This window comes from Pseudochaenichthys georgianus, unplaced genomic scaffold (genome assembly GCF_902827115.2).
Source record: "Pseudochaenichthys georgianus unplaced genomic scaffold, fPseGeo1.2 scaffold_959_arrow_ctg1, whole genome shotgun sequence".
Lineage (NCBI taxonomy): Eukaryota > Metazoa > Chordata > Actinopteri > Perciformes > Channichthyidae > Pseudochaenichthys > Pseudochaenichthys georgianus.
The window spans coordinates 8,860-17,718 of NW_027263483.1; positions in this window are offsets into that span (position 1 = coordinate 8,860).

An 8,859-nucleotide genomic window follows, 5' to 3' on the forward strand; every position below is an offset into this window, starting at 1 on the left:
TATACACCTGAACATCAGCGGGAGAGGACTCTTTAAAGTAGAGACACTACATACTGATATGCACCTGAACATCAGCAGGAGAGGACTCTTTAAAGTAGAGACACTACATACTGATATACACCTGAACATCAGCAGGAGAGGACTCTTTAAAGTAGAGACACTACATACTGATATACACCTGAACATCAGCAGGAGAGGACTCTTTAAAGTAGAGATGCTACATACTGATATACACCTGAACATCAGCAGGAGAGGACTCTTTAAAGTAGAGACACTACATACTGATATACACCTGAACATCAGTAGGAGAGGACTCTTTAAAGTAGAGGCACTACATACTGATATACACCTGAACATCAGCAGGAGAGGACTCTTTAAAGTAGAGACTCTACATACTGATATACACCTGAACATCAGCAGGAGAGGACTCTTTAAAGTAGAGACACTACATACTGATATACACCTGAACATCAACAGGAGAGGACTCTTTAATGTAGAGACACTAAATACTGATATACAGCTGAACATCAGCAGGAGAGGACTCTTTAAAGTAGAGACACTACACACTGATATACACCTGAACATCAGCAGGAGAGGACTCTTTAAAGTAGAGACTCTACATACTGATATACACCTGAACATCAGCAGGAGAGGACTCTTTAAAGTAGAGACACTACATACTGATATACACCTGAACATCAGCAGGAGAGGACTCTTTATTTAAAGTAGAGACACTACATACTGATATACACCTGAACATCAGCAGGAGAGGACTCTTTAAAGTAGAGACACTAAATACTGATATACAGCTGAACATCAGTAAGAGAGGACTCTTTAAAGTAGAGACACTACATACTGATATACACCTGAACATCAACAGGAGAGGACTCTTTAATGTAGATACACTAAATACTGATATACAGCTGAACATCAGCAGGAGAGGACTCTTTAAAGTAGAGACACTACATACTGATATACACCTGAACATCAGCAGGAGAGGACTCTTTAAAGTAGAGGCACTACATACTGATATACACCTGAACATCAGCAGGAGAGGACTCTTTAAAGTAGAGGCACTACATACTGATATACACCTGAACATCAGCAGGAGAGGACTCTTTAAAGTAGAGACTCTACATACTGATATACACCTGAACATCAGCAGGAGAAGACTCTTTAAAGTAGAGACACTACATACTGATATACACCTGAACATCAACAGGAGAGGACTCTTTAATGTAGAGACACTAAATACTGATATACAGCTGAACATCAGCAGGAGAGGACTCTTTAAAGTAGAGACACTACATACTGATATACACCTGAACATCAGCAGGAGAGGACTCTTTAAAGTAGAGACTACATACTGATATACACCTGAGCATCAGCAGGAGAGGACTCTTTAAAGTAGAGACACTACATACTGATATACACCTGAACATCAGCAGGAGAGGACTCTTTAAAGTAGAGACACTACATACTGATATACACCTGAACATCAGCAGGAGAGGACTCTTTAAAGTAGAGACACTACATATTGATATTCACCTGAACATCAGCAGGAGAGGACTCTTTAAAGTAGAGACACTACATACTGATATACACCTGAACATCAGCAGGAGAGGACTCTTTAAAGTAGAGGCACTACATACTGATATACACCTGAACATCAGCAGGAGAGGACTCTTTAAAGTAGAGACACTACATACTGATATTCACCTGAACATCAGCAGGAGAGGACTCTTTAAAGTAGAGGCACTACATACTGATATACACCTGAACATCAGCAGGAGAGGACTCTTTAAAGTAGAGACACTACATACTGATATTCACCTGAACATCAGCAGGAGAGGACTCTTTAAAGTAGAGACACTACATACTGATATACACCTGAACATCAGCAGGAGAGGACTCTTTAAAGTAGAGGCACTACATACTGATATACACCTGAACATCAGCAGGAGAGGACTCTTTAAAGTAGAGACACTACATACTGATATTCACCTGAACATCAGCAGGAGAGGACTCTTTAAAGTAGAGACACTACATACTGATATACACCTGAACATCAGCAGGAGAGGACTCTTTAAAGTAGAGATGCTACATACTGATATACACCTGAACATCAGCAGGAGAGCACTCTTTAAAGTAAAAAGAAAGCCGACTGAAACACAAGTCCCTCACATTGAGGCGTATCCGTGTGCAGAACCAGAGTCCTGACCTCCTGACTCTTTAAGCTCCAACAGGACCTCCTTCACGGCTCATCTGATAAACACATGACTCTCCTTCACATGCAGATCCAATCCCACATTTAGAAAAAAAAACTATTTCCACACTTCTAACGTGTTTAAATCCACTCCATGGTGTCTGGACGTCAAGCTTACTATCAGTCACACATAGCGCTTCAGTCACAAAGACAGAAATAGAACCAATATATGATTTTAAGCAAACTTTCGGTTTATGTTCTTCCTATTTCCTGCAAAACACATATTGTTGTCGTGTCCTCACTCGAGACTTAGGAAGCATTGTTAAAGCACGGATTAGTGAGTTCATGCACTTCTATCCACTCAGCGAGCTTGAAAAAGGGCTCTTGGCATTATGAAAGCATACACAACACTAACAATGAGAAATACATGTGTGACTTTCTACTGTAAAAGATGTCCTCTCCTTTAATATGTGTAAGTCTTTACGCTAAGAAAACAGTGGCTTTGCAGGATTCTCTGTGTGCATTTCACGAATAACAGCGAAGGTAAATAAAGGAAACAACTTCCAGTGAGGGCTAACATATCTTGTTCTAATCCCAATTACGAAATCAAGACAAGGTTGTTTATTTGTACAGATTTGAGAGCCGGTGTGACGTCGAAACATGTATAGTACGCAAAACGTCATCATCCTGCACTCACTTTTCACTATGTATCCTTAAATGCAGCTCTGAGCAGGTTGTCAGGGGAAAGGCATGGCAGAGATTACAATTGCATATTTCCGTTTGGGATATGTCTCTTTCTCTGTGCTTCTGTATCACACACTATCACACACACGTCAGACAGCATAGTTCATAATGCTGGGACTAAGGTGTGTTTCACTATAGCAGCCAGACCCCTTCAAAGTGTGGACTTCAGCACTAATAACGTATTATATTGTCAATAGGGATGTCCCGATCACCTTTTTTTTTCTCCCGATCTGATTCCGATAATTTGATTTTGACAATCTGCCGATACTGATTTTTCCCGATCCGATCTTTATGCAATGAGAAAAAAAAGGTAACAGATAACGGCTGGTCATCCAACGCGATGAATTCAGCTATCTTGGTTGTTGTTTTTTTGGCCTTTTCACTGTTCTGGGGCAGTTTCTCTTTCCTTTTGAAAGACTCTGAAAGTGTCGGTTGTTTCAGTGCCGTTCCCTGAGTGGCCGCTGTGTACTCGTCGTGTTGTTGTTGGTGCTTGTTTCTCAGGTAGCGTATTAGATTGGTCGTGTTGAACGTAGCTCTGTTCTTTCCACCACGCAGAACCTCCGCCTTGCAAACATTGCATCTGGCTGTTACACTGCCTTCGCTTTCAGCTTTATAATACTTCCAAACTCCTGACATTTTCTCCGTCCCGACTCCCGAGTCACCAGCTGAACGTAGCCTCTCGTTAGCTTGCTGCTGCTATTAGACACTGCGCCCACTCTGTTGCTTTGAGAGGAATAAGCAACCAGGTCTGAAAACAAGCCCAACAGAAGCAACACATACATGAGTCATTTCAAACCCAATCTAAGGCCTCAGGATGACTTTAAGACGTGAACATGGTCATTTTTGTTTTGTAACATTACATTTAAAAAAAATATTTTATAAAAAAAAAAAATTCTCCCGATTCTGATCGGCTCCGATCCCCGATCACGTGATCGGATCGGGACATCTCTAATTGTAATAATGTAGATGATGTAAAAGCAATGTGAAAATATCTACTTTTAAATCTATTTTACTGTCATTTTCATTGAGTGAGTTGCCCTAATGTGGGACACTTTAGGGCTCCACCACCCTCATCTGTGATTGGACATTTGAGAAGTCATGTGATTTTGATTACATGACATCACAGCTCGTGTTAACCCATCGTTTCATTGACTCTCTTTTGTTTGAGAAGACCTACACCGTCTGGAGCTTAAGTGTCCCACGTTAGGGAGTGTCCCAGACTGTCCCATTAGGGAGTGTCCCAGACTGTCCCACGTTAGGGAGTGTCCCAGACTGTCCCATTAGGGAGTGTCCCAGACTGTCCCCCGTTAAGGAGTGTCCCAGACTGTCCCACGTTAGGGAGTGTCCCAGACTGTCCCACGTTAGGGAGTGTCCCAGACTGTCCCATTAGGGAGTGTCCCAGACTGTCCCACATTAGGGAGTGTCCCAGACTGTCCCACATTAGGGAGTGTCCAAGACTGGCCCACATTAGTGAGTGTCCAAGACTGTCCCACATTAGGGAGTGTCCCAGACTGTCCCACGTTAGGGAGTGTCCCAGACTCTCCCACGTTAGGGAGTGTCCCACATTAGGGAGTGTCCCAGACTGTCCCACATTAGGGAGTGCCCCAGACTGTCCCACGCCACGTTAGGGCGTGTCCCAGACTGTCCCACATTAGGGAGTGCCCCAGACTGTCCCACATTAGGGAGTGCCCCAGACTGTCCCACATTAGGGAGTGTCCCAGACTGTCCCACGCCACGTTAAGGAGTGTCCCAGATTGTCCCACGCCACATTAGGGAGTGTCCCAGACTGTCCTACATTAGGGAGTGTCCCAGACTGTCCCACGTTAGGGAGTGTCCCAGACTGTCCCACGTCACGTTAGGGAGTGTCCCAGACTGTCCCACATTAGGGAGTGTCCCAGACTGTCCCACGTTAGGGAGTGTCCCAGACTGTCCCACATTAGGGAGTGTCCCAGACTGGCCCACATTAGGGAGTGTCTAAGACTGGCCCACATTAGGGAGTGTCCCAGACTGCCCCACGTTAGGGAGTGTCCCAGATTGTCCCACGCCACGTTAGGGAGTGTCCCAGACTGTCCCACGTTAGGGAGTGTCCCAGACTGTCCCACGTTAGGGAGTGTCCCAGACTGTCCCACATTAGGGAGTGTCCCAGACTGTCCCACATTAGGGAGTGTCCCAGACTGTCCCATTAGGGAGTGTCCCAGACTGTCCCACATTAGGGAGTGTCCCAGACTGTCCCATTAGGGAGTGTCCCAGACTGTCCCACATTAGGGAGTGTCCCAGACTATCCCAGACTGTCCCATTAAGGAGTGTCCCAGACTGTCCCACATTAGGGAGTGTCCCAGACTGTCCCACATTAGGGAGTGTCCCAGACTGTCCCACGTTAGGGAGTATCCCAGACTGTCCCACGTTAGGGAGTGTCCCACATTAGGGATTGTCCCAGACTGTCCCACGTTAGGGAGTGTCCCAGACTGTCCCACGCCACGTTAGGGAGTGTCCCAGACTGTCCCACATTAGGGAGTATCCCAGACTGTCCCACATTAGGGAGTCTCCCAGACTGTCCCACATTAGGGAGTGTCCCACATTAGGGAGTGTCCCAGACTGTCCCACGTTAGGGAGTGTCCCAGACTGTCCCATTAGGGAGTGTCCCAGACTGTCTCACATTAGGGAGTGTCCCAGACTGTCCCATTAGGGAGTGTCCCAGACTGTCCCACATTAGGGAGTGTCCCATACTGTCCCACATTAGGGAGTGTCCCAGACTGTCCCACGCCACGTTAGGGAGTGTCCCAGACTGTCCCACGCCACGTTAGGGAGTAATAATAATAATAATATATCAATTTTATATAGCGCTTTTCTGAACCCAAAGACGCTTTACATTTGGGAGGGAGGGTAGACAAACAAGGGAGTGTCCCAGACTGTCCCATTAGGGAGTGTCCCAGACTGTCCCACATTGGGGAGTGTCCCAGACTGTCCCACATTAGGGAGTGTCCCAGACTGTCCCATTAGGGAGTGTCCCAGACTGTCCCACATTAGGGAGTATCCCAGACTGTCCCACGTTAGGGAGTGTCCCACATTAGGGAGTGTCCCAGACTGTCCCACGTTAGGGAGTGTCCCAGACTGTCCCACAACACGTTAGGGAGTGTCCCAGACTGTCCCACATTAGGGAGTGTCCCAGACTGTCCCCCATTAGGGAGTATCCCAGACTGTCCCACGTTAGGGAGTGTCCCACATTAGGGAATGTCCCAGACTGTCCCACGTTAGGGAGTGTCCCAGACTGTCCCACGCCACGTCAGGGAGTGTCCCAGACTGTCCCACATTAGGGAGTGTCCCAGACTTTCCCACATTAGGGAGTGTCCCACATTAGGGAGTGTCCAAGACTGGCCCACATTAGGGAGTGTCCCAGACTGTCCCACGTTAGGGAGTGTCCCAGACTGTCCCACGCCACGTTAGGGAGTGTCCCAGACTGTCCCATTAGGGAGTGTCCCAGACTGTCCCACATTAGGGAGTGTCCCAGACTGTCCCACATTAGGGAGTATCCCAGACTGTCCCACGTTAGGGAGTGTCCCACATTAGGGAGTGTGCCAGACTGTCCCACGTTAGGGAGTGTCCCAGACTGTCCCACAACACGTTAGGGAGTGTCCCAGACTGTCCCACATTAGGGAGTGTCCCAGACTGTCCCACATTAGGGAGTATCCCAGACTGTCCCACGTTAGGGAGTGTCCCACATTAGGGAATGTCCCAGACTGTCCCACGTTAGGGAGTGTCCCAGACTGTCCCACATTAGGGAGTGTCCCAGACTTTCCCACATTAGGGAGTGTCCAAGACTGGCCCACGTTAGGGAGTGTCCCATACTGTCCCACGTTAGGGAGTGTCCCAGACTGTCCCACGCCACGTTAGGGAGTGTCCCAGACTGTCCCATTAGGGAGTGTCCCAGACTGTCCCGCGTTAGGGAGTGTCCCAGACTGTGCCACATTAGGGAGTGTCCCAGACTGTGCCACATTAGGGAGTGTCCCAGACTGTCCCACATTAGGGAGTGTCCCAGACTGTCCCGCGTTAGGGAGTGTCCCAGACTGTCCCGCGTTAGGGAGTGTCCCAGACTGTGCCACATTAGGGAGTGTCCCAGACTGTCCCATTAGGGAGTGTCCCAGACTGTCCCACATTAGGGAGTGCCCCAGACTGTCCCACATTAGGGAGTGTCCCAGACTGTCCCACGTTAGGGCAACTCACCCCTACTTAAACATATGTATTTGATTTTGATTAAGATTAACTTATTTTTTAAATAACTCTTTCTATGTTTGTCACAAAAGCCAATTGGAGATAAATATAGTATCCTGATTCCCATGAGTAAAATACATACATAGTTTTATTTGATTTATTGTATCTTCTTATTGCACATCTTCCCTTAACTTCTTACGTTTATACATATGTTTGCTCTCTTTATTATTATATACAGGATGAAGGGATATTTATCTAGAGCACAAACAACCTCTTATCTTACGTTATGGTCTACAGAAGAAACATCTATGATATCCTACATATTCCTCCATGTTCGGCCTCTTTAAAAGGGAACAACAAGAAGGTCGTTTAAAGCCACTTACAGTATATGCACGTATGCTTAACATAACAAGGCAATACTAGACTATACAGCTATGTATCTGTAAGTAACAACCAAAACACTCCTTTGAAATGGTATTATTTCCCACTGATTTGAAGCCAAGCTGGGCCCTGTAAACAATAAACAAATAAAAACCAGGGAGATAAAACCCATTTTAAATATGCCTCTATATAAGAAGCCTATGTCTAATTGGCCTCTGCAGCTAATTAGCCCCCCACCTCTCCTTCCTTCATGTTCCTGACTCACCCAGGACACTTTTATAAGAATAATACAATAAAACATATATATTATATCCTATTATACCACATGTTAGGGCTCTTTTTCAAAGGAACAACACAAAGGTCATTTAAAGCCCCTTACAGTATAGGCAGTATAGCATAACAAGGCATTGATAGAGCTATTTTATTATTATTTGTTATATTTTTCTAGTTCTCTATCTGTGTTTTTTTGTTTTACTTTTATGTATGCACCAGACAATCGAGTCTAATTCCTCGTACGTGTAATAAACCTGATTCTGATTCTCTAGTAAGAACCAACAAACTCCTTTTAAATGGTATTATTCCCCACTGATATGAAGCCAATGTGGACCCTTTGAACCAGGGGTGTCAAACTCAAGGCCCGGGGGCCAAATCCGGCCCGCGACTTCATTTTATGTGGCCCCACAAGAGCTTGAAAAAAATATGATTTTATTATACGGTTACATGCTACTTTACAGAGGCACGTTGCCCATAAACTACATGTCCCACAATGCATCTCAAATTTGACATTCTCACTGAAGAGACTTGCAATTATTTGCCCTAGACTTCTGCTTTCAGACGTAGTTAATTATGAAGGTATTACCCTATCCGATAATAATCCACCAGAGCCAATAATGTAATATAATACATTATTTTATATATATTAAATATTTATATATGTATTTTTATATAGTCTTAAAGTTACAACCGGCCCTTTGAGTGCAACCATAATGCGAATGTGGCCCGCAATGAAATTGAGTTTGACACCCCTGCTTTGAACCATGTCCTGTTGAACATGCACCGATACAATAAGCCTATTTCTAATTGGCCTCTGCAGCCAGACTATAAAGCAATGTATCTGTAAGTAAGAACCAACAAACTCATTTCAACACAAATTATTTCCAACTGATATGAAGCCAATCTGGGCCCTTTTAACCATAAACAAATAGAAACAAAGTACATCAAACCCATTTGAAATCTATATAATAACCTTACTATCTCTGGACGCGTTGACATATTGCACGTATACTTAACACATCTGTAAAAGAACCAACAAACTCCTT